Source organism: Triturus cristatus, chromosome 6 (assembly GCF_964204655.1).
Source record: "Triturus cristatus chromosome 6, aTriCri1.1, whole genome shotgun sequence".
Classification (NCBI taxonomy): Eukaryota; Metazoa; Chordata; class Amphibia; order Caudata; family Salamandridae; genus Triturus; species Triturus cristatus.
In genome coordinates this window covers 1,557,270,496-1,557,298,401 of record NC_140589.1, presented here as the reverse complement: position 1 = coordinate 1,557,298,401, position 27,906 = coordinate 1,557,270,496, and positions in this window count along the sequence as shown.

Genomic DNA, 27,906 nt, shown 5'->3' with positions numbered 1-27,906 from the left:
AGAAGAGCAGAAAGAAGCCTTGTTGCAAAATCATCCTGTACCCTCAACTTTTTCAGATGGATACTGGTGGTAACTGAGTCGGACTAACCAGTCCTAGAGCCAGTGCTATGTTAAAAGATACTCAAAATACAGTGAAAACACCTACATACACTAGGGAACACTATGCGTTGGGGTCCCCCTGTGATCAGCATGACCTCCTCTGTAAGCCCCTAGTATATAATAGGGCAGGGGATTAAAACTACCTCTTAAAACGTGCCACAGGGCGTGTTTGCACACGTCACCTCAGGCCCCGTCCCCTCACTTCCCCACTGTGTAAACACGCCCTGTGGCCATTTTTAGTTGGGAGATTAAGTTCATTTGAATCCTGAGGGTCCCTAGGGTCCAACTAGCCCACTAGGTACCTCCAGTATGCGCCACAGAGCTGCGTTGCAGAGAGGTGTAAAAAGTGGCATGGCCTGGACCATCTCTCTGCAACGCAGCTCAGTGGCGCTTACTGGAAGCACCTGGTGGGCTAGTTAGTCCCCAGGGGCCCTCAGGATTGAAGGGGAATTATTTCCCCAACTTAAAACGCGCCACAGGGCTTGTTTGCACATGTTAACTCAGGCCCCGTCCCTTCCCTTCACCACAGTGTAAACACACCCTGTGGCCGTTTTTAGTTGGGAGATTAAGTTAATTTGAATCCTGAGGGTCCCTAGGGTCCAACTAGCCCACTAGGTACCTCCAGTATGCGCCACAGAGCTGCGTTGCAGAGAGGTGGTCCAGGCCGTGCCACTTTTTACACCTCTCTGCAACGCAGCTCAGTGGCGCTTACTGGAAGCACCTGGTGGGCTAGTTAGCCCCCAGGGGCCCTCAGGATTGAAGGGGAATTATTTCCCCAACTTAAAAGGTGCCATAGGGCGTGTTTGCACACGTCACCTCAGGCCCCGTCCCCTTCCTTCCCCACTGTGTAAACATGCCCTGTGGCTGTTTTTTAAGTTGGGAGATTAAGTCCCCTTGAATCCTGAGGATCTCTAGGGACAAAATAGCCCACTAGGTACGTCCAGTAAGCGCCATTGCAGAGAGGTGTAAAAAGGGGCACGGCCTGCACCACCTCTCTGCAACTCAGAGCAGTGGCACTTACTGGAAGCACCTGGTGAGCTAGTTGGCCCCCAGGGTCCCTCAGGATTGAAAGGGAATTATTTCCTCAACTTAAAACGCGCCACAGGGCGTGTTTGCACACGTCACCTCAGGCCTCGTCCCCTCCCTTCAACACTGTGTAAACGCGCCCTGTGGCCGTTCTAAGTTGAGAGATTAAGTCCCCTTGAATCCTAAGGGTCCCAGGGTCAAACTAGCCCACTAGGTACCTCCAGTAAGCGCCACAGAGCTGCGTTGCATAGAGGTGTAAAAAGGGGCGTGGCCTCAGAACACTTGTCTGCAACGCAGCTCCCTGGCGCACACTGGAGATACCTGTTGGGCTAGTTGGCCCTCAGGGACCCTCAGTATTGAAGGGGAATTATTTCGCCAACTTACAACTGGCCAGGGGGCACGTTTGCAGAGTGCTGCAAGGAGGGGGCGTGGCCTCCAGCGCGATGCCGGTCTTTTATTTATTTAATTTTTTTTAAGAAGGAGGGCTGTGTGGCTCCCCTTCTTTTTCTAATTTACTGGCCCTGGGGACCCCATCCCCCAGGGCCTGCACCCTAATTTTTTTTGTTGAAAAAAATTAATTTGGCCCTCCCAAGGCCTTAATCGGCCCCGGGGACCCCAACCCCCGGGTCATGGCCTTTTTTTTAATTTAAATTCTTTAGGAGGGGGCTGCGTTGCCCCCCTCCTCAGGGCACTTATGGCTCCGGGGACCCCATCCCCCGGGGCCGGCCTTTGTTTTTTTATATATTTATAGAAACACCTAGGACATGCTGGACAAACCGTATGTACCTATCACCATGACGATTTGCGTGATATTCATTAAAAGGCGACTATGCATAGAATGAATCCACATGGAATGTATTTACACCGCTAGTGAAGCTCTGACGTGTCTGACGCCCTACCGTGCCTAATCCCGGCGCCCCCGCCGGTGGGTACTCTCCAAATAGACACCCTTGTCGTTTATTTATACAAACATGGGTAGCTATTGATGGGCACATTTAATATACACGCACACAAAGCCATTCAAAGATGATTCGACAAAAATTCGACCAAACTATGCAAGAAATCCCCCTCACGGTTAATAAAAAACACATCCACCGCCGGATGTGTAATACTTTTTATTTTACTCTCTGGAAAGGAGACGAACCTCACTTGAGAGTCACAGCATGCTCCTGGCTGAGCCCAATGCTGTGTTACACCCACCAGTGCCCGCCGATTGCCTCACACCTCTGTGTTGTATTCCACCAGCTAGTGCGTATGCTATGACACTCTCTAGCCCATGTTCACTGTAACACCACCCCGTGAATATGTCATGCCACACTTGCCTTCGCACGGGTTATATTGCCCCATCTAACGTGCCTTCCTCGATGTGTATGTTATAACGCACAGCGCTATGCCATACATATTACAATCTGGATCCATATCTTTGTCACAGTGCATATGCAGCGTTACACTCCCCAGCACATATTTTATCTTACAACTTTAGAGACTAGTTATGTTATACAACACTGCCCTGTGCATATTACACTCCAAGGCGCATATCGCATAGCACGCGCTAGTGCCTGTGCTATCTCGCGCTCTCCAATGAATCTGTCATTGCGCACAATGTATTGCATATTATATTTCACGCCCCGGTTCAAATTATATCACACTTTTTGGTGCAAAGTTTATACCATATACTACATCTAGTTTTCATTTTCAATCGTGCTCTCAGGACTATGTTCTATATAACACTGCGTCCACCTACCCTTTTCACGGGCATTACATTTTGCGATGGGGTGGAGGGTCAGGGTGTGTTTCTGCCAAGTGAGCCCGGAGTCACAGTCACAAACGTCCTCTTCTTCCTGAATAAAAGTGAGATTATGCTGCATACTTGTTCATATTTTAAGTAGTTCGCACAGACACACATTTTAAAAACAATAAAGTTCCTAATACCCACCTTCTCTGAACAGTTAGCTTGCTGCCCCATCCACCTCCTCCCTATCCTCTGTTGTCTGAATCCATGGACTAGCCTCCTCCCTCCTGCCATGCATGGTCTGATGTGCTGCCACTGCCCTCCATTTAGCATGATGTACCAGTCCACTCCTCCTGCCCTCCATTGCCCAATTATATGGCCCATCATTGACCTCCTGCTTAGCCTCTATGCTTAGCTTGCTGCCCCTATTCACCTTCCCCCTGCCCTCCTATTTCTTTGTGCATGCCCCTGCTCCATCCTTTTTGCCCACTATGTTCCATGGACCTGCCACTCCTATCTACTCTGAGTGTTCTGTTGAGCTGCCACTCCCCTCCCACCTGCCTAGCATTGTCAGATGACTGTAACCTGTCCCTGCCACCTCCACCCTGCCTGTCCACATGCCATGCCCCTATCCCATTCCTCCTGTCCTCCATGGTCCATTTTACTGCCACACCCTTCTGCCCTCCCTGATCTGTTGTGCTGCAACTGCTCCTCCTGCCTGCCCCGCGCGGTCTGGTGTGAGGCCCCTTTCCCTGAACTCTCTTGTTTGTGCCCAGGTCCTGACCCTTCTTTCTATCCTCCATGGTCCTTTGTGCATGCCCCTGCACCCTCCTTCTTGCCCATCATAGCCATTGTGCTGCCACTAACCCTCCTGCTTGCCATGCATGGTCTTCTGTGCTGCCATGGCCCCTCCCACCTTACCTGTGTGGTCAGCTAGCTGCTCCTGACCCCCTCCCACCTTCCCTCCATGGTCTGTGTGTGTGCCACCATAGTCTCATTGTTGCGCTCCATGGTGTGTCTTGTTTCTATTGCCCATCCTGCCTGACCTCCATGGTCATCTTGCTGCTCCTGCCCTGCCACCTTGCCCCCATCCCTCTGTTTCCATGTGCAGACCCCCTATTCTCTCCCTCCTGGCTTGTCTGTTCCATTGTAATGCCCCTGATCCGTCCCTCCTCCCCTTTATGGTCTGTTATGCTACAGCTTTCTCTCCTGTCTGTCCATTATGGTCAGCTAGCTACCATTGCATCTTTCCCATCTGTTCTCTGTTGTCCATGTGCATGGTCCTGTCCCCTCCCTATTGCTTTCTATGGATTGTTGTGCTGCACTCCTGTCCCGCATGCGCTGTGTGGTGTATTGTGCTGCTGCAAACCCTGATGCCTGCCCTGTAGGGTCAGTTTGGTGCACCTCTCCATGTCCCTCCTGTCCTCTGTTATCCGAGTCCATGTCCCTACCCCAATTCCTCCTGCCTACCATGATTCAATGTACCATACTTGCGAACATTTTGAACTTGGTAAGAGGGAGATTTTGAAAAAATAACTGGGGTATTGATTTTCCCCTTTGAGTTACATTGAAAAAGAGGAGATTGTAGACAGGAGACAGATCAAATAAAGCCCATTTGAGCTTAAAAACATTGGATGTTTCCTGGCTGAAACGGGTCTGTTGGCATGTATAGTTGTACTACCACTGCCTCTTCCTTCTGCCCACAATGGTCAATTATATTGCCACAGCCTCTCTTGCCAGTCCTGTATTGTTGGTTTGTTGCCCCTGCCCCCCTTTCCCCTGCCCTCCATAGTCTGTTGTGCTGCCACTGCCCTTCCTGCCTGCCCAGTGTGGTCAAATTGTTGCCTCTGCACTCTCTGACCTGCCTTCAATTTTCAGAGTCCATGCCCCTGGCCTCTGCCTCTCAACAGTATCCCAATGAACAACTAGATTGCTAACATTCTATATTTATTACAAAAGTGTGGAACGCCTGACGTCATCTTGATGTAATCAAAACTGTAATATCTAGAGTATTTCCTTTAGAAATTACATATATGAGAGGGTCTTATTTGCATCAAAATGATGGTTAGTGCTCTAAAAAACTAAAATGAGGACATATTTTCTGAGTTTTCAAATAGCGACAAAGAACTTTTAAATTATTTGTAATCTTTATGTTTTTTTATCCAGTTGACCACTTGATTAAATGTTGCACCTTGGCGAGAGGATGTGGTGTTACTTCCAGAGCTGCAGTCTTTGCAACTGGGGAACCAGGTTGGAGTTTCTGTTCAGCTCAACATTCTTTGATTGTGGTCAAATCACTTAATCTCCCCATGTCTACAACCAAAATGAATTTGATCTTGTGTGATGTAACCAATGCTCATGTAAAGCATTCCAATACCTGACAAGTCTGCACTATATAAAACTGCAAATACACAAAAAATAAGTGTTTTGCACACTTCTGTCATTGGGCTACATGTGGGCTACATCTGGGTGATATTTGTGCTGCATTTAGGCTCTTTTGTGTCTGGTGGCCATCTTGGGAGATTTATTTGTTATGAAGTTTCCTAATTTCCTCAGTCTCCTCAGTAGAAAATGCTTTCAGTTTTTTACTTGGTTCCATCAAGAAGGTATTCAGATATGTCACACATTTGCCATGAATTCTGAAAGTTAGCACTCCAGTTGCTCATTAGATCACTGTAGTAAAGCTACTGCTCACCACACCACGGAAGTCTACTGCTGGTATTAAAAGTGCATGTTTCAGTCTGCATATCAGAATTTTTTAATGAAATAGAAGAGGATTTGAGAAGTCACTCAAAATGTGCCCTAATTTTTCTTTCTTCAGCACTAATCATACTTTCTATGGCAAAATGAACCCCCTCATTGTGTTCATTTTTAAATTAAATGTTTTAAGTGTTACCAGTTTATTCCAATCAAGATGGCTTCAGGTGTGCCATACGTTTGTCATAAGTAGGACTGTTAGCGCTCTAGTTGTTCTTTAGAACACTCTGGGAAGCTGCAGTAGAACACAAAGGAATCAACTGACAGTCTCTGCCCTTGTTGGATGTACATGTTTTACTGAGAATGTCAACCGGCGCCAAAGTTATTCAAAATAGAATTTTCAGATATATATATATATATTCCCTAGTTAGGACCTATATTCCATCGGAAATCCGCAACATTCTATTCCCAATAAGTCTGGCGCCATTTCACAAATCTTCGCGAAATTTTCCAAACTTTTGGCCAGCTCCAGTCTGCTCCTATCCTGAAAGTTTTGTGGTGATTCGTCAAGCGGGGGCCGAGAAAAAATGGGGGTCCCAAAACGCGTTTTCCCCATGCAATTTCCTATAGGACCTGTTGACGCAGCTACTGCCCAAACTGCTGAACGGAATTACACCAAATTTGGCAAAGATGTAGTCCTCAGTTCAGACTCGTGCCTTTTGCATAAATGGTGTAAATCCGTTCTGTAGTTCCTGAGAAAATTAGACTATAAAAGATAGATATATCTATGGCCTTGGAGGATCCGCGCGCCCTCTGCGAACAGAGCGCGCACACTCTCGATCACGCGCCGAATGGTAATTGGCTGTCAAGTGTCTATCTTCATTCGAAACCAGCCATTTTCTGCCTCGGTAGAAGCGAGGCTGATTAAGTAGGGGACATAAGTGTGTGAAAGATGCAAAGGGGGCAGGGTAGAAATACTCTGACCCTCTAGTGTTGCTTAGGGGGTCCCAGAAGGACCCCCTGAGGCCCCCTATTTTTTTTTTTTAAATGGCAAGTGCGCGCAGGGTGCACGGGTCCAGCCGGAAAAAAAAAACCCAAAGCGAGGGCTGCCGCGCTTCGTTAATAATTAGCCCCTGGGTGGGCCAAATCCCAGGGGCAAAATCTGTAAAAATGAATGGGGGAGGGGGGCTGCATCGCCCCCCTCCTAGAGCCCTTGAGGGCCCTGGGGGACCGCCACCCCCCAGGGCCGGCTCCTACAGTGTCCTGAGGTGCCCACCCCCAGGACACTGTTGTTTACTATGAGAGGGCGGGAGTATCCCGCCCTCCCATAGCAAACTTCATTTGGATTTTGAAAGGGAACCCTGCTCTCTCTTTCAAAATCCTAACGATATTGCTTTTCCACATGGGGAGCTGCATGTCATCAGCTCCCCATGTGGAAAAGCAATGCTTTTTTACTGTAAAATTAGGAGTCGTAACGCGTTGGGTGCACGGTGTCTCAAGCGTAGGGTGCGCAGTTCCTAACGCGTTGGGTGCGCGGATCCAAGGAAAAAAACTGCAATTTTTGGGAGATAAACATCAAGCTTAAGTGTTTTGTTCTAAAAAGAGCCGTTGTGTTCATTGAGCGGTTTTGGTACTTATAAGTAAGTACCTATACAGAGTCTAAAGTTGTTGAGGAAGACTCTGTTTCCTTCATCAGTAAAGTGTACTCCTTCTCTCCTATACATCTCTTGCATATGAAAGTGCAGATTGTTATTGTAAATGGACCCCATTCTATAGTCTCGAAGAAAAGCAGAAACAGATTTATTCACACGTTTCCTAGCTTTCTCAATCTGTGGACAAAAATGATTGGACCAGTTCCATTTCTGCCTTTGGCATATGTTAGAATACACAAAGGCAGTTTTGGGAAAAAGTGTAATCAATTCTGCAAAGGTGTCCTTCATAAGCATTTCCAGACCTACCCCAGTCAAAGTGCCTAGGTCATTGCCACCACAGTGCACTATTATGAGGTCAGGGTGTTGGATATGCATAAAGGATTTTACCGATGGCATCAATTGGTGCCACTTTAACCCTCTCTGTCCAATCCATTTAATGTCTACATTTGGCAAACCTAGGTCTCTGTGAATGCCTTTGTTTTCTGCATACCTTTGGCTCCAGAAAATATAGCTGTGTCCCACAATCCACACTCTAAGCAACTTGAAGGGAGGTCTGGATGCACTCAGATGGTCTCTGTAAATGAAATGGCAGTTTGAAAAGTACGATTTTTCTAAAATGGTGGCTAAGATGTAGTTTTGAAAAAAGACAAGAAATCATTGGCTGTTTGACAACCGTCTGCACTGAAAACTAGGGTGCATGTTTCTGTTTTTTAAACGCATGATTCTTATTGGTTAACAAAAACTGATTGAAAGGAACATTATATATGATAAGCTGATATGTTGAAAAGTCAAGCACACTTGCGGTTTTGATTAGCAACATTGTGTGCTGAACTTGTGACCTGTGTGCTCAGTTCAGTGTTCCATGACCTGTTTCTATGGTAACAGGCAGAAGGCAGATTGGGGGTAGGGTTCAAATTTATGTCATTTGGAAAGGGTTGAAATGTTTAACCAATAGAAATGTGTGTTAGCTTTTAAATTAATGTGGGAAGGAATGTGATTTGATGTTTACATGTATATGTGTGGAAAATGAGAGGGAAACTTTGCCATTCTTTGGTTTTGCTGACAGGTGCACAGTGCAGAGATTCTGTATAAGAAAATCTGGTGTGACTGATATACTTCTTAATCAAAAAAAACAACTTGAAAGGTGAGTTATTTAATTGTGAGGGGATGTATGTGGTCTATTTTGATTTTAATCAAACTAATGTGTTTCCACTGCTAAGGTGCAGGGAGTACTTTTTTTTGTCTACAATCTTATTGACAGTGTGTGTGCATGTAGAAACCATTCTGTGATAAGCATTTGTGTTTTTCATGTGTTTGCAGACCATAGGTTTCATGCACATTATAGTTAGGAATTGGCATTTAAAAAACCTTAGAAATTCACTAAAAAAAACATAGGTTTCAAGGGCGTTATAGTTAGCTGGACATTTCCCTTGTACAAAACCCTAGAAATTCCCCTGTTATAGTTAGTTCAGCTAACTATAACTCGTGCCCCCGCAATGCACTGCTGATGACGTCAATATATTACATCACTCATGACATTGTCAGTGACATCACTAATGACATCACTGATGACATCTCAAATGACATCACTGATGACGTCATCCAGTGAGTCTGTGTTTCAGAAAAGTTTAAATATGTTTAATATATATAGGGAAAGGCCTATGGAAGAATGAGTGGGTGTATAAGTGTATGAATGGATGATTTTGTAGGTGTGTGACTGACTCTATAAGTGAGTCATTAAACATATCTTACTGCAGACTAGTGGCTAAACTGTGTGAATGTCTGTATCTGTCTGTCTGTTGGTGTGTAAGTGGCTGCATGGTTTTGTGAATAGCTATATGAGTGTCCATATGGGTTATTGATTGGTTGTCTGTATGGGTGCCTGATTGTTTGTGTGGGTGTGGTGTGTGTGACTCTGTGCATAGATGTATGAGTGGGTGCATGGTTTTAAGAGTGCATCTGTAATGGACTGTATGGTTCGGTGAGTGTATGTATGGGTGTGTTAGTGATTGAATGTATATCTCAGTGGTACATGCGTGAGGAACTACATATGTGAAAGGCAGTATATATGTGTGTAAGAGTATATAACTGGCTATATGTGAGAGTGTGTGATTGTGAGAGTGGCTGTATGGATGAGTGTGTGCTTGTATCAGTAATTGTATAAGAGCGTAAGAATGTGGTACTATTTTTATGAGTAAGTGAACTTGTGTGTGTATAATTGTATAGGTGAGTAAATGGGAGTGTGATTTATTATTTGCATGACTGACTAGGTGTGTGAGTACCTCTATGGATGATTAGCGGTGTGTGAGTGTCTATATAGGTGCATAAATGCATATGATAGTCCTGTACTAAGTGACTGTAAGTATGAGTGACTATACAGGTGAGTGAGTGGATGTGTGTGTAGACCTAAGAGTCAATGAGTGGGTATGTAGTTATTGGTATTGGAGTATCTATGGTTTTGAGAATGGCCGTCTGAAATTTTGAGTCGGTGCATCAAAGGTTATATTAGAGTGTGAAAAGATGCACTAATTTATCACATGGATGATGTCATCAGTGATGTCATCGGTGATGTCATTTGACATATATTATCCCTTCCTCCTTGAAAGCCTCCAAGGACGACGAAGACACACTCTGGAATCTGGAATCGATACTTCTTATTTTTATTATTTAAAGACCAAACATCAAACGCGTTTCAGCTATTGTTAGCCTTTCTCAAAGTATACACACACACACATATATATATAGATATATATTCACAGTCATGAGTTATGTAGTATGTGACGTCATCACCAGTGCATTGCGGGGGCGTGAGTTATAGTTAGCTCAACTAAATATAACGGGCAAATTTCTCTGGTTTTATATGAGTCAAATGTCCGACTAACTATAACGTCTCTGAAAAATATGTTTTTTTCAGTGAATTTTCTAAGGTTTTTTAAATGCTAATTCCTAACTATAACGTCCCTGAAACCTATGTTTTTTTCAGTGAATTCCTAAGGTTTTTTTAATGCTAATTCCTAACTATAACGTCCCTGAAACCTATAGTTTTCTCAATGAATTTCTAAGGTTTTTTAAATGCTAATTCCTAACTATAACGTCTGTAAAACCTATGTTTTTTCAGTGAATTTCAAAGGTTTTTTAATATCGAACTACTATTGTGCTATTTGTCATTATTACTGTTTTTTCTAACTTTTCAACTACATAAAATAAACTGTAAAACTGCTATGTAATGTAATATAGTTCACAAATTACAGTGAGTTTTTAAATAATACAAAATAATGTAATATTCAGAAAACATTTTTTCTCCCTTTTTTTGCTGTCATCAGCTTCTACTTAACTTCACTATTTACAGTGATGTTAGTGTAGATTCATCATAAACAGCAGGGAAATAAAAACAATCAACTAGATTGTTAAAAAAAACAAATCCCTAATTCTCGCAAACATAATACAAAATCAACACAAATAACACATCCAATACTATTTCCAATCTTCAAATCTTACCTTTACTTTGTAGTTTCTGTTCACATTTTGCAATACGCCAAATAATGTATCAAAAATTTTGCTTTGAAATCATCCGGTATGAATTCCTTAAAGTATCTTTACACCTTCCCACTAGGCCAAATGATGTATCTAAAATCTTTGTTTCAGAAATATTAATTATGAGTTGGGTAATTCATAAGGCAATCTCAGTTTCATTTCCAAGTGTGTATCGTTGCAGTGACTCCAACCATTATTACACTTTAAATAAACTTTATAATGTCCACTTGTGGAAAACAATAGCAACTGTTGCAAAAGTTCTTCCAGAAATAGATACTTGACTAGCAACCAAAAATGTATTTTGGTTTCCACTTTTCTTCCATTTGGTCTACAGCGTTGCAGCATTATAATCAAATATTTTCCATATCTTTGTAGGCATAATGTAGATAGCATTGATGATTTACAAAGAGAACAGATCATCTTGTGATCAGCTTCTTTTACTAATTTGGAAAATGGTACAGATTTGCAGTCAGGTATTGTCAAATATATAAATCGTTCTCTGTCAACTATAGTGCTTGAAGTTAATGAACACTGTTCACATTTATGTTCCCATTTGTAACTGAGTCCAAATAAACTCTCAATCTGAATTCCTTCATCTTCTAGTACTCCAAGCATAACCATCAGAAATTCTTGTGCATCTTGTTGTATATTTGCACTGAACGTTAAAGATCCAGTACATGTATCTAACAGTTGGCGAATACCAGAAGCAGAATGGATCTTACTTCTATCAGTTCTCAATTCTTGAAATAAAGTATAAAGTGCCGAACATAATCTTTTTTCCTGACTTTCCATAATTTCACCATAAACATCTTCAAGATAAAATATAACATTTAGAATAACATTACCATAGCAGTTGACACCAGAAGCATTTTCTAATTGGTATCCGACAACATCATCACTTGTTTGTATTTTCTGTTTCTTTACATCTTTTTTTTCTCTTGATTTTGCTTCTGCTTTCCAACCATAGTTGATTCTTCAACATGTTTGCGTTTTGAACATCCTGGGCCCGATTCACAAAACTAACTTAAGACAAAATCCTAAACTTACTACTTTTGGTATTCACAGAAGGCATTTAGTAGTAGTAAAGTTAGGATTTTGTCTTAAGTTTGACTTAAGACAAACTTAAGACAAACTTAAGACAAACTTAAGACAGACTTAAGACAGACTTAAGTCAAACTTAAGACAGACTTAAGACAGACTTAAGACAAAATCCTAACTTCTGTGTTAAGTCTGTCTTAAGTCTGTCTTAAATTTGTCTTAAGTTAAACTTAAGACAAAATCCTAACTTTACTACTACTAAATGCCTTCTGTGAATACCAAAAGTAGTAAGTTTAGGATTTTAGTTCTGTGAATCGGGCCCGTAGTGAGGACGGGGTTTTATGTACACACATTGCTATGTTAGCATAAGCGTTTTAGAAACAAAACGCCATCTTGCCACTTTGCTGCTTTTGCACACAACACTACAGGTAGCTGTTATTACAAGTAAAACTGCTTGCTTGCTTTTTCTTCACATGAGAATGGTCTTTTGTTCATATCCCTAGACGTGCACCGTGACCTTAGTCTGAACACTGTGTGCAGAAGCCGTCAAGGTCAAATAACGATGTATGCTGTTGAATTCAGGTTGATCGGCCCACGCTCTAGACACAACACGCACACAGCTGCAAATATCTGAAACTTTGGTGCCTTTAATATAGCATTTGCATGCATGATTCAGACACTTGGAGCAAACCTTTCCATACACAGAGAGCAGAGCTGATCCTGTGATGTGATTCACCTAAGCTGATCTTTGAGGTGTGGGGCTCCCCATTCAAACCTAGAGACCTTCTATTAGTTTTATAAAACGAGTTTACTAGCCAAGGGAGGGTGGTTCACAAAGTATTATAGGACTTGTTTTCCACTATCATTTTTAATATGATTTCTCCCTTCATTTTCTATGGTATTGTAACAATGCTGATGGTTTTGTTTTTAATCATTTGCCTGATTATGTTAGCCAAAGTACTGCATCTTAGAGCACGTAGTTAAAAATAAACATTTTACACTTTTCCGTGTCTCTGATTACTCTTGTTGTGGACTGACATGAAAAATAATAACACAAAGGTGTTTCTGATTCCCACCATTCCTGAGAGTACGCGAAGTCGCTTGTTCTTGGTTGTCTAATCATTGGTAGCTTCGAGATGATACGGAGAACGAATGAGACACTGATGCTAGCCGAATAGGGGTTCTGGGTACTGAGGTGAGTTTTTTGGTACACCACAATTCACTGAGGTCCTGATTTCCTGTGCATAGTTCTGTGCATGAGCAGAATCCCCGCAACATGGCACACCCAATGTTTTGGTCTTATGATTGAGACACCTTAGTAGTGCTTATATTTGTCCACAACACCCTCACTCTTGTCTCTGGTTAAGGGGAGTGACGGTTTAAACCTACCTAAATAGTTAATATATAGGTTCTCTCAAGCTTGACAATTAAAAAGGCTTCATTTTAAATTCTACCCTTTTTCTGTGCTACAGTTTAATATAGATTGTTTTTCTTTTCTGTATCCTTATGACTGAAGTCGCTATTGCAGCGCATAGTCGCGTATCTCTCCGGCATCATTTGACGCAGTTCGGGGTGCCTCAGGTTGGGATGTCTATTATCTTTGTAGTGAGTGCCGATGCATCGTTTCCCTATGAGTTGTTTTACTCTTGGGTTACTTTGCAGGAGGTGAATGCGGATGATAAGACGTTCCACACGTGCACTCCTACAGCAGTCCCAGCTAATTAAACATTGTATAGGATGCAGGAAATTCCCATTTCTGCTTCGCAGCATCGTATTTGGTTCAATGGTGCCCTCCCCCACACCGTTACACTGGTTCGTTTGGGTCCCTTGTCCATTCCAGGGGCCACTTGGCCAGTCTTGGCCGGGTTTACACCACATACATGTTATTTGCAAGCCCCGTTGGATGACTTACGTCAGCTCCATACCGCCTTGATTACAGTACATAGGGCTTTAGTGCAATACGTCTCTCGCAATGTCCAGGTGGGGGCACCTGGGGTTGCGGAGCAACCAGCTGGGCTAGCCGGGATCACTATTAGTCCCGTCATGGTTAATTCGGTAATGGGCAAGCACCCCCAGAATAAGGACGATATGCCTTATGGCTTGCTGAGAAATTTAACCAGCTTGAAGCAGTATTTCCAAATTCTACTACTGTGGAAAAACACAGGATCCTTACCATTAGTTTGCAGAACGACTTGGTCCCAGAGATAAATGATTATCAGAACTGGGGTAAAGTGTTTGCAGCAGCCTACTCGAAGTGCTTCGGCACACCGTCTATGACTGTACTGCCCTCCGTGATCAAGCGTGTTCAAGACTGTCCAGAGGCGGCGGTTGAGTTAGGAATGAGGCTTGTCGGTATGTTTGACGTAGTTTCTGTTCTCATCCTTGCTAACGTCAAGGGAGATGCGGTTAACTTTCTGGTGTCACATGAACTGCAACTCGTCGCCGACATCGATAAACCCCAACAGTTACCGAAAATTATTGCGGAGGCTTATAAGACGATTGGCCGTAATAGTTTAGGGCTTAAGCCTTTTGCAAAAATAATAGCGCAACCGGCGACGGATTCTAAGCATGCTTATTCAGCAGCCTGCGCGATAGTGGCTGGTACTTTCGTGAATGGTGAACTAAAATCTGATGTTGTGTACACGCAGACATTAGGTGATTGTACCGCCCAGTTGGCACAGCTTCGTGCTCTGGTGCTTGCACTGGAATTTGCTGATCCTCGTGTGACTACTCTTATAGTGAGTGATTCTTTTTACTGTGTTCAGTCTTACAACGACAATTTATTCTTTTGCTCTCAAAATGAGTATTGTGATTCCAAAGGTAGCACAATCAAGCAAAAAATGCTTTGGGTTAGAGTTGCAGAACTTAAACAACGTCTGCCGCTCGTGAATGTAATTCATACTCTTGGGCACCAGCGTGTAGGTGTCCATGCTGTTGGCAACAGTTTAGCTGACGAAGCAGCGAAAACAGCAGTGGCAACATATCTAGTAGGAGTAGTTACAAGATCCAAAAGTAAAATTGATGATGACATCTTGGCAGCAATTGCTGCGATGGAGAAGGGTGATAATTACCCTCGGGGTTTCCCTTCTAAATACTCTTATCATTTAAATCCTGATAAAGTTCCTTATGTGAGAATTAACGATGTTGGTGACAGATTGATTCCCAATGTGGACTGCAGACTTTCCTTGATAATAGCCGCTCATGAAGGTATGGCTTCTGTCTATGCCGGTATTTCTGCGACTGTTACTATCTTACAACAACGTTACTGGTGGCGCGGATTGTATAAACAGACTCGTGCTTACGTCCTTAATTGTGACATTTGCCAGCAGATTAAACCTTCGACTGCTGCGCATCCACCGCAAACACAGTTGTACATATCTAATAAACCACTTGGGTGTGTTTATTTAGATCACTGCGGTCCTTTCTCCTCTGATACTGCGTATAAGTAAATCTTAGTTGCAGTGGATTCGTGCACACGTTTTCTATGGGTCTGGCCACAACGGAGTGCTGAAGCTCGAACTGTCATTAGGGATTTTCATGTCTTTGTGGGAATTTTTGCATGTGGTACCCTTCATTCAGACCAGGGACCAGCGTTCGCCTCTAAGGCGTACAAGGATGCCATGAGATATTTGGGGGTCCAAGTTAAATTTTCATCTCCATACCGGCCTGAGGGCAATAGCGTTGTGGAGCAAATGAAGGTTGATCGGCCCACGCTCTAGAGACAACACACACACAGCTGCAAATATCTGAAACTCAGGTGCCTTTAATATAGCATTTGCATGCATGATTCAGACACTTGGAGAAAACCTTTCCAGACACAGAGAGCGGAGCTGAACCTGTGATGTGATTCACCTAAGCTGATCTTTGAGGTATGGGGTTCCCCATTCAAACCTAGAGACCTTCTAATAGTTTTATAAAACTAGTTTACTAGCCAAGGGAGGGTGGTTCACAAATTATTATAGGACTTGTTTTCCACTATCATTTTTAATATGATTTCTCCCTTCATTTTCTATGGTATTGTAACGATGCTGAGGGTTTTGTTTTTAATCATTTGCCTGCTTATATTAGCCAAAGTACTGCATCTTAGAGCATGTAGTTAAAAATAAACATTTTAAACTTTTCCGTGTCTCTGATTACTCTTGTTGTGGACTGATATGAGAAATAATAGCGAAAAGGTGTTTCTGATTCCCACCATTCCTGAGAGTACTCTAAGTCGCTTGTTCTGGGTTGTCTAATCATTGGTAGCTTCGAGATGATACGGAGAATGAATGAGACACTGATGCTAGTCGGATAGGGGTTCTGGGTACTGAGGTGAGTTTTTTGGTACACCACAATTCACTGAGGTCCTGGTTTCCTGTACATAGTTCTGTGCATGAGCAGAATCCCCGCAACAATCACACAATACATTTCTCATAAATAGGATATTCACCTAAACTTGGAGCATAAAGCCTTCTCAAACGAATATATTCTCTTACACAAGTTTTAGGCTCCATCCGAATTATAGTTTGAAAAGGATGAACAGATTGAATTAGAGTCAACTCATATGTATTCAATTCTGCCAGTTCCTCCGGAATAGCTACTAATTCTAAGTTATTATGTACTGCTCTAGCAGACATTTTGTTCTCTTCTGATTGGTTTTAACATTATTTACATATACGTTGATCACTACCTAACTCAAATCGACCTTCCACCAACAAGTAAGTTGCAAATTCTTCCCACTTACTATTGTTCGCCTTTTCACTTTTCAAATACAAATCAACATTCCTAGTTTGACTTTTATAATGAGTACATCGACAACAAATTTCAGAGCACTCTACATTAAACTTTCCAATTTCTTCTTCAAACTGATCAGTGCTAATCACTTTCCCATCTCCTTTAACATCTGTAATTGTCAAACTTTCACTTTCTATGGACTGCTCTTCTGAACTAAAATAAGGCATTTCAATATCATCACACTTTTTTTGAACATCTGATAAAGAACCATGTAAAAGAGCTGTATTCAGTTCACTTAAACATAATGCAGGACTTTTTACACAGTACAGTTTCCTTACAAACTTCCGCATTTCTGAATGGTGTACTGCTAACATCCTCAAGTGATGAAAAACACTTTTACACACTTTTCTTGAAAGACAAGCGAGAGAATGCCCATGCTTCTCAGTATATTTTCTTACATTACATGGATCTAGTCCTTGCAACAACTTAATCTTCTGTTTAATACTTTACTGTGTTTATTCTCATAGCAAATTTGTATTATATCAATAGATTCCTGTTGAATACTACAAATACTGCTACAACCCCACTTATACACAGGAGCTTGTGTATGTTTCCCTTGCACTTCTAAAGCTATTTAGTATTCTGCACTTTTACCAACCAGTTCCTCTTTTGGAAGGAGACACCATCCTGAACTTCATAGCAACGACCTCCAGTATCAACTGCAAATTGTAAACTATTTTCCTGGAAGTAACTTTCCTCATTAAAAAAGGCTCACCAGTAGAAGTATGTTTCCAATGTCCACTAAAGATTTTTCAAAAGTTGGTTCTGTTCACAAGTCTTTTTCTTCTACTTTTCTCTTTCAACACTTTGATTACTTTATTCAACACTTTGATCCTCTTCAAAATCACAATAAATAACTTATGTTTTAAATTGAAAGCAGTATACACTATACTTTCAATACTTACAATGCTTCTGTTTGAATTGCAGCACTTTCTTTTTATATTTGCAGCAAGTTTTCATTAAATTCTGAATCACTCTAGTTCGAAAAATCCTCTGACGAATTTCTTGAAATTGTTTTTGTCTCCGGGTAACAGATACTGTTTCTTTATCATGTTTTCTTTTCCTGGTATTTGAAATTTAAATCTCCTTCTCCTTACATGAAAAAATCTTCTTTTTCCTTTCTGTTTCTTATTTTCATTAAATGTTCTTAATATTTTTTTCAGAAATTGTCTAGTGTTTTCACCAGAAGAAACTGTTTGTGTAGTACTCTCATTTTTTTCTAATTGAAAATGTTTCCTTTTCATCAAATATATTTTTTTCTCTTGTCTTTTTTTCAGTTCTTCTAGGCATTTTCAAATTTTAATCCAAACGAAATAATTTTCTGAAAAAAAAATAGATTCAATTATTTTTTACATCAGTTCAATATATTAAAATATTAACATACAATTACATAAATTCTACTTACGGCTTCCAGAGGCAGTGCTGCAATGTGATGGAGCAGGGCAGGGGAGCAGTAGGATGTGCCATAGAACATACAACAAGTATTTATTTAATTATTTACATGCACCTTTACAATTTACTACCTCATACTTTTCACCTCTCCTCCTCACCCCACCACCCCACAGCACTCCCTCTGCAACCCACCGTAGACAACTTTATAGATAGTATTTTAAAAAATTGTAATCTATGATATTATCAACCAAACGGCACACAGTAAAATTACCATTATTAGCCTAACAATTTTATCTACAACTTCGCAAACATAACACTGCACCCAAAGCTTTAATTGGGGGGGGTCTGTGGGGGTCTGAGCACCGACAGTTTATTTTTGGGGGCCTCGAAACGGATCTCTATGGGGCTCTATTTTCGGGCCTCACAAAGGTAGTCCGTTGTTTTTTTTTTTATTGGACTGTAGTGAGACAGTAAGAGCATGCACATTGCTCACTACTGAGAAGTGGAGACATCATGCCAGATGAGTCACGTTGTAGGAGAAAAGAAATCCTTTAAAGACAGCAATTTCTCTCACGATTTCCCTTCTCTTTTTGCAGTGCAGGAGCAACATCATTGTGGTGTGATTAGCAGAGAGACCACCAGGGGCGCAGTGCCCATTGCCCCGGACTCCCCGAGACAGCTTCCCAATCGCACACACAGAGCCGCACCCGAGTGATTCACAGGTCTTCAAAAGACTATTTGCGGATGTCGGGGGAGAACATGGTGGCCGTGAGCTAAGCGGTCGCTTGCTGTGCCGGTAACACTCCTGCGATGCCTAGCTAGAAACCTCACTAGAAAGTGCTGAATCTGCTGAAATGTGCTGAGAATCCATGGAAACTCGTCTCAGGAGTTGTAGCAGGACCTACGCCGACAATCCTAAGTATTGTACAAGTTGTTAAATATTGCTGCCTCATTGCCGACCTGTTTACCCGGGGATGTGTTTGGCCGCGTCAGTGGACCTCCCGCGTTGTCTCGTTGCCGCTTCGGAGTTGAGGAAGGGGCAGAGGTTTGCGGCTTGTCGGCTGTTTCGCGGTAACCTTTCCTAAGGTGCATCCGGGAATAGAGTGGGCAGAGTCAGCACTAGGCGGGTGGCGGGAGCTGTTATACTCACCGCACTCACGCTGAAGAGGGAATACGAGGCGCCAGGGAGGCTAGAGGGAGAAGTATCTGTTACGACAGTGAGCAGCAGCAATAGCAGTTTGTGCCAGACAGATGGTGGGACCGAAGAGACAGAGCTAGTAAAGGTACCATGGGTCCAAGAGCTCCAAAATAAGGGCAGTAACAACAAAGGGCCTCAAGCTGGTAAACTTCTGGTGTCTCACGCTGCACCTTATTGCTTGAGGCGAAAGGGGGTCTCTGCATCAAACAAACTAGCCCACAGTAATAACGTTCTGCCGGAAGCAAAACAGGTTGAATTGGAGAAAACTGGCAAAATAGCAAAAACCTCAAGAACCCTAAAAGCAAGGTCTGTTAAAAAAAATAAGAAAGGCGGGGGAGTGCGTGTGCCCGAAAAACAGGAGGCACAGGGGGCACAAGAGTTTAGGGCAAGTTGTGTCTATAAAGAAACCAAAGACATTAATAAAGAATCTCCACAAAGTAAAGGGATCACTTGGTGGGAAGCCAGTAGGAGACATCGAAGATAGTTCCTCTCCATATCGGGTCTATAAAGGGAAGGGCACAAAAAAAACAAGGAAGAAAGGCTTTCCCTCAGATCCCAAAGTGAGAGTAACGCCATCCTTGAGGTCATATTTTAAAGTTCTTCCTCAAGTGTTGGATGTGGTGAGACAGGGGGAGTCTCTTAGGGAAAGTCGAGGTCAGTCTGGCTTGGAAAAGCCGTTTTCTCACCCTCTAAGCATGTCAACAGAGAGTTCCCTGCCCCTGACTGTCCCTAATGACTGTTTGGTCACGCTGCCTACTGCTGACTGCCCACTGCTAACAGCTGGTTCTTTGTTAAAATCAACAACTCTACATGCGATGCCTGATGAGCAATTGGCGGCACAGCCGCTTCAGATAAATGCCTCCGGCTCCCCAGATTTAATAAAAAGCAAAGGGGATGCGAGCTTAGACGGTCCAATAATGAGTGCTGATGTGGTTAACCCAGGTGGAGCAGCTTCAATGGGAGCAGGGGGAGCTATTGAGAGTGATAATGAGGTAGGGGGTACGGCTCCTGGTGATCCAGGAGATAAACCCCCCTCAGGAAGCTCACTAGAATTGCTATTTTTCACCATGGCATCTGATTTCAAAAAGGGATTTGCAGTTTCGGAGTCAAATCAGGGAGACTTTTCTGCGAGTCCTTGTAAAAAAAGTTTGATATCTTAATCTCCAGGACAGTAGCTTTAGAGAACTCCGTGGAAGAACTTAAAACGGACTTGGGAGCGGTTAAAGCAGATATTTCAACTCTAAAAAAGGAAGAGGTTTCACTCCGAGATCGAGTGAAGATGTTGCATAACCATTCTAGGCGCAATAATTTGCACCTTCTGAAGGTGCCGGAAGGAAAAGAGGGAGATGACCTTAAATCTTTTATTGTAACCCTCATTAAGGAAGCAGTGGGGATTGAGGAGTCGGAAGAAGAGCTAAGGTTAGATATACAGAGGATTCATAGAGACCCCTTTAGGAGATTTCCTGACAGAATAAAACTGAGAAAAATCCTAAATAACTTTCTTACCTTTGAATTAAAAGAGAAGATATTAACGGCTGCTCTCAAATTGAAATCGTTGAAATCGAGAGACTTTACTTTCGAGATTAGGTCGGACCTCTCACGAGTCACTTTAGACCGTCAGTGGGAGCTGGGAAAGAGAATGGAAGACTTCAAGAAACTGAGGGCAACTGTCCAACTCAAATTCCCGGCCCAATTGAAAATTATGCATAACAATAAGATGCACAATGTACGAACAGTGCAGGAGGCAGACGATCTTCTCGGGAATTTAAAAACCTTAAACAACTTAGGAAGTACCAGCTTATAAAACATTTGGGTATGGTAGTATATCTGTTAGAGTTTGGGCAGGGAGGTAGAAACTACTCTCAGAAATTCCACCATTTCATCAATCTAAGTCAATGGACACATTAGTAGAAGATGAGTTTTTGAAATCTTTAATGACATAACCTTACATATTTAGTGGGGTGTAGCACTAATATAAGGTAAAAATGAGGTAGAGCAGGGCTTACCAGCAGGCAGAATCTGGACTTGTCCAGGTAAATAGGGGAAGGGTTCTCCAGGGGGATTGGGTGGGATGTCAGGGGGGTGTGGGGGTTGCACAGGTGGAGGAGCAGATGGGTAAAAAAAAAGAAAATCCTCTTTCGACTTCTAAACCCAGTATGTTTTATTTTATGCTGTTTTCGATTTGGTACTGATACCTTATGGGGTGAGGTAGAGTATAATTGCGGTCCCTTTAACCCTCCATGAGAACGCTTCATTGCTTATCATGGAACGTAAATGGCCTCCGAGTTAAGAGCAGGAGGGCAAAATCTTTCAGTATTTAAAGGACTCGCTTGCACAGATAATCACCCTCAAGAAACCCACCTTATTAAAGAAGAAATTATGGAAATCTGTGGGAAACTTAGGTGGGTAGAACACTGTCTTTGTTCTGGTCAATCGGCAAATATTAGGGGGGTTGCTATTTTAATCATAAAACAAGCGGATGTTAGCCTTTAGAAGGTTTTGACTGATGATAGTGGCAGATGGGTTATAGCTAATATCTCTGAAGAAAATATGCCAATCACAATAGTTGGGTATTATGGCCCAAATCGGGATGACCCCTCAACTTTGAAAATCATTTTCTCTAATTTGCTGGGGCTGCCTGACACGTTAATTTTTGCAGGGGATTTTAATATAGTATTGAATCCTATAATGGATAAAACCCCAAGCAGTAGGGCAAATCTCCCATCTAAGTCTAGAGCTTATTTAAAAACTATGATGATACAAAATGCGTTAGTCGATATCTGGAGGGAAAGGTCGGGCACCCAAGTTGGGGTGTCTTTTTATAATAAAAAATATAGACATACATCCAGGATCGACTACTTTTTAATAAGCAACGATCTTAGCGGCAACATCCAAGATATAGGTTACTTGACCCTCCATCTATCCGATCATGCAGCAATCTGGATGGACTTGAAATTAGCAGGGAAGGTTCAGCAAAGGGTCTGGTCATTTGACTGTACAGTTCTTTTGGATGAGGCTGAAATTGGTTATCTGTCTCAGGAGATAAACATTTTCCTAAATATCAATATTGGTGCAGTGGATCCTATGGTGGTTTGGGATAATTTCAAATCCTTTTTGAGGCATTTAGTTACAAATAGGATGTCGTCTAAAAACAGGCAGTATAGGGAAGAAATTTCATCTGTTGAGAGACAAATGAAGGAGGTTGAAAAGAAGATCATTAAAGAAATCAATTAAGATCAAATTCAGCTATTAATAGCAAATGTGGACTCTCTGAAAGCCAAATTAGATAGTACAGTTCAGGCTAGAATATCTAATATGTGGGAGGTGAGCAAACTTGCCCATTTTGAGTACGGCGAGGGAGCAGGCAGATTACTAGCCTGGAAGGCCAAATTAGACATAGTGCGCAATTTTATAAAACAAATAGACGATGCAAATACTAAAACGAGTAACGAAGAAGAGATAGTAGATGCTTTCCATACCGTTTTTAAGGAACTATATGATGAGGATAATGGTGTAGACATCACATCGGCAAAGGATTGGTTAGAATCGATCCATCTGCCAGTTTTGGAATTAACCAAACGAGAGAAGCTAGAGGTGGAAATTTCTCATCAGGAAGTTAGGAAGGCTCTTCTAGCCTGTAAAACAGGCAAGGTGGCAGGTTTGGATGGCCTTCCTGCCGAAGTGTATAAATACCTGGGCGAGGAGATAATACTTTTTATGACCGTGGTTTTTAATAAAATCTTGATAGAAGGGAGAAGCAAATATCACTCTGATTTTAAAACCGGGTAAACCATCTACGAAGTGTGGGTCGTATAGACCTATTTCACTTCCTAATTCTGACTATAAGGTTTTTACCAGGATTTTGGCCGACAGGTTGGGTGCAGTTGCAGGAGCCCGATTGTATGCTGACCAAAAGGGTTTTATAAAAGGCAGGAATCTTTTTGATCTAACGCACAACCTAATAGGTGCAATAGATTTTGCCTCGAATTTTACTCTTCCCTTGGCAGTAATGATACTAGATGCAACAAAAGCCTTTGATAGGGTAAATTGGAATTACCTTGCTGCCGTATTGGAGAAATTAAATTTTGGCCCAAAATTTCGGCAAACCATAAACCTCATATACAGTGACCCTTCAGCAAAATTGGTGGTCAATGGTAAATTGACTAAACCCTTCAGTATCAAGAGAGGAACTAGACAGGGCTGCCCCCTCTCTCCACTCCTCTTTGATTTGTACATCGAGCCGTTTGCTCGGTGTCTCAGGGAGGAGATAGCTATCTTACCATTTAAGAGTGGCACATGGGAGAGGAAGGTAGCCCTTAATGCAGACGACATTCTTATCTTTTTGTCAGATAAAGAGTCATCATTTCCTTCAGTAATCAGTTCAGCTGAAGAATATGGTTGAGTCTCTGGCTACAAGATCAATGCAGAAAAGACCGAGATCATGACCTGGAACCTGCCAAAGGGCAAACCACCATACTAAAGATGAGATGAGGTACCTGGGAGTCAAAATTGTACCTAATATAGACGACATAGCTAAGGTAAATCTCCTGACTATTCTAAAAGAAAGTCAAAAACTAATGAGATCTTGGGCTCACCTACCTTTAACTATTTTAGGTAGAGTCAATTTAATTAAAATGACAATTCTCCCAAAGGCAACATTTCTTTTTAATACCATACCACTTCATTTTGACAAATCAATAATTGACAGATTCCAGCAGTCAATTAATTCATTTGTGTGGGCGTATAAGTCAACCAGGATTTCCTGGAAAAAACTAAGACGCAAAAGGGAAAAGGGAGGTCTTGCACTTCCAGATATTCAGTATTATGCATGGGCGTTCCAACTGACCCACTCGAGAATGTTGCAGAAATCTCCAGATTTATCAGTTAGAGGGAAGATGTTTAAAGCCATGTTAGATCAGGCGGGGCTTCCGCATGAAGGCTTCCTTTTTAAATATGGGGACACATTTTTTTTTAAAGAAAGTAAGGCTGAAGGTTTTATGGGGTGCGGTCCAAATATGGGCCAGAGTTAGAGCAGTAACGGGTATCGAATACTACTCAAGATTAGCTCCATTGGGGACACAGAATTGTCTAAAAGATGCGCTAGCTATACCCTTAAAAACAGCAGGGCTATTAACATGGGGTGAATTAACGGAAGATGGCTCTCTCCTTTCTTGGGCAACTCTTAATGAGAAACTGGATGAAAGCATGTCCAGATTTAAATATCTACGATTAAAGAGTTGGTCGCAGAATCAAAAAACACCGATAGGGTGGGGAAATGCCCTAGAAGAACATCTGGAAATAAAGCTAGTAGGAAAAAAGGAGGTATCATCTTTCTATTGGGCAATCGAGGAAGCCATAGATGGGGATTTTAGATTGGCGGGAGAATTATGGGAGGAATGAATTTCGGAGGTAGATTGGGTTGAGCTCTGGCACACTTCGTATGGGACCCTGTTTCCAACGGTAAAGCCAGCATGGCTGAGAAGAAACCACTATTCCACCACTCACAGGGTCTATTTATCCCCGGCGAGGCTTTCTAAGATGTCTAATGACCCACCAGCTAAATGTAAAAATGCAACATGGAAAGAGCCCCGGACACACATATATTTTGGACCTGCCCTGCCATTTCGGAATACTGGGAAAAAGTGGGGGCTAGCATAAAGACTATTCTAGGACACCCATTATGTATCACACATGGTCTAATAATTTTTGGCATCCAAGAGGATATAACTGGTGCTAATAGAAGTTTTCTGTTTTTTGCTATACTGCTGGCCAGACGAGAAATTTGTAAGAGATGGGCCGAGGTTCTGCCCCCTACACACTCTGACTGGCTTTCTTCATTGTGTAGAACATCTAAGATGGATTTGGCCAAACTAAAAAATAGCAAGAAGAGAGCCATTTGAGATTGCCTGATAAACTGCACTTCAGCTTAGATAGTTATCACGATCATGCTTTTGTACCACCTTTTTGTCATCTTTCTTTCTTTTTGTCCAATGATTAAGCCTCTCGGGAAGCTCTCAGATTGTGCTGGACACTACCGATATCACAGGTGTATTGGGAAACGGTGATTTAAGGGGGGTGCCCAGCCTACAATCTTTTGTACCTCCAAATCAGGAGAGAGTATGACCACCCTCTCCTCAACAACGAGAGGTCAGCAACAGGTAGGAAGCTTGTGAGCCACTGGTAGACGGGTCAAAAACGGTCGGGCAGTACCCCAAATCATCAAAGTAAATCCTACCTCTCCAAGTGAGTAACAGTAGCAACTTGCAGATTACCAGTTAGCTGGGGTCAGAGGCGAATGAGAAAAAATAAAAATAAAAAGACTATTTGCTTGTAAATGAGGCTCTGTTTATTTTCACCCCTTTTTAGAGCCCCTACATCCCCACTCTGCCTATTGCTGAAAGAATTAGCCTCCCCCAAAATTTAGCTCTGGTTGCGCCTTTGGAGACGACCACATGCAGCCAACTCCAGCACAACCCTGCTCTCACCTTTCACAGTGTCTTGTTGTAGTGCTACAAAAACGCACGCATTGCCTGGCTCACTTAGGGGCATATTATCAAGAACGGCGTCAAAATATCGCCGCTTTAGCGGCAGGAAACTGCTGCTAAAGCGGCGATAATGAGCATGATAATAGCCCCTGTGAATTCCCATAGAAGCCCTGCTTCACAGCAGAACCTGGGATGCTATGGGAATTCGCAAGGGCATATTATCAAGCCCATTATCGCCGCTTTAGCGGCAGTTTCCTGCCGCTAAAGCGGCAATAATTTTAACGCCGTTCTCGATAATATGCCCTGTTATGTTTCTAAATTAACGTCTTACACTGAAAAGCTGCTTTACATTTCTTTAGCTGGATCAACCTTTGTTCAACACACCACCAGAGAAGGGTAGTGAACTATGGTCCACAAAGAGCAACTCAAAGCTTTCTTGTTCTTTTTCAGAAACATCTGCCTGTCAATAATTATCGCAAAAACAACTGTTGATGGACAGAATACAGAACAATGTCATACATTCACCCCAGTACAGAGATCTGGGCCTAAATCCATCATTGTTTTGCTCACCATGCCATTCCAGTTTGAACCCAGCCATATGCAAATCAGTCTTAACCCTGTGCCTCATGGGAACAGTCCAGCCCGAACTGCCAAGCCAGGTCCTCCCTGGACTGGAAACAAGCATCCTACGACCGGTTTCGGAGTTTCACCCCTCTTCAGCCAGGATAGCTTTATTCCAGTGGCATGGAGAGCACAGGATTCACGTTTGAGCATACCCATCCCACTCGGGCTGACAAATGCAAACTGGAATGGCATGGTGAACAAAAAAATGATGAATTTAGGCCCAGATTTCTTTACTGGGGTGAATGTATGACATTGTTCTGCATTCTGTCCATCAACTGTTCATTTTGCATTTGTCACCCCGAGTGGGACGGGTATGCTCAGACGTGAGTCCCGTGCTCTCCATGCCACTGGAATCAAGCTATCCTGGCTGAAGAGGGGCGAAACCGGTCCTAAGATGCTTGTTTCCTGTCCAGGGAGGACCTGGCTTGGCAGTTTGGGCTTGACTGTTCCCATGAGGCACAGGGTTAAGACTAATTTGCATATGGCTGGGTTCAAAATGGAATGGCATGGTGTGCAAAAAAACTGATGGATTTGGGCCCAGATCGCTGTACTGGGGTGAATGTATGACATTGTTCTGCATTCTGTCTATCAACTGTTGTTTTTGCATTTGTCACCACGAGTGGGACGGGTATGCTCAGACGTGAGTCCCGTGCTCTCCATGCCACTGGAATCAAGCTATCCTGGCTGAAGAGGTGTGAAACCCCGAAACCGGTTCTAGAATGCTTGTTTCCAGTCCAGGGAGGTCCTGTCTTGGCAGTTCGGGCTGGACTGTTCCCATGAGGCACAGGGTTAAGTCCAGGGAGGACCTGGCTTGGCAGTTCGGACTGGACTGTTCCCATGAGGCACAGGGTCAAGAATGATTTGCATTTGGCCAGGTCTAAACTGGGGTGGCATTGTGAGCAAAAGAATGATGGATTTAACCCAGATCGCTTGACTGGGGGTGAATGTTTTGATTTGTCCTGCATTCCGTCCATCAACTGTGTGTCTTTTGCTTTCTCGCCCTAAGTGCGCAAGGTATGCTCAGACGTGAGTCCTGGGCTCACTGTGCCACTGGAATCAAGCTATCCTGGCTGAAGAGGGGTGAAACCCTGAAACCGGTCCTAGGATGCTTGTTTCCGGTCCAGGAAGTACCTGGCTTGGCAGTTCGGGCTGGACTGTTCCAATGAGGCACAGGGTTAAGACTGATTTGCATATTGCCAGGTCTAAACTGGGGTGCATGGTGAGCAAAAGAATGATGGATTTAACCCAGCTCTCTTGACTGGGGGTGAATGTTTTGATTTGTTCTGCATTGCGTCAATCAACTGTGTGTCTTTTGCTTTCTCACCCTAAGTGCGCCAAGTATGCTCAGATAAGAGTCGTGGGCTCACTGTGCCACTGGAATCAAGCAATCCTGGCTGAAGAGGGGTGGAACCCCAAAACCAGTCCTAGGATGCTTGTTTCTGGTCCAGGGAGGACCTGGCTTGGCAGTTCGGGCTGGACTGTTCCCATGAGGCACAGGGTCAAGACTGATTTGCATATGGCCAGGTCTAAACTGGGGTGGCATGGTGAGCAAAAGAATGATGGATTTAACCCAGATCTCTTGACTGGGGGTGAATGTTTTGATTTGTTCTGCATTCCGTCCATCAACTGTGTGTCTTTTGCTTTCACGCACTAAGT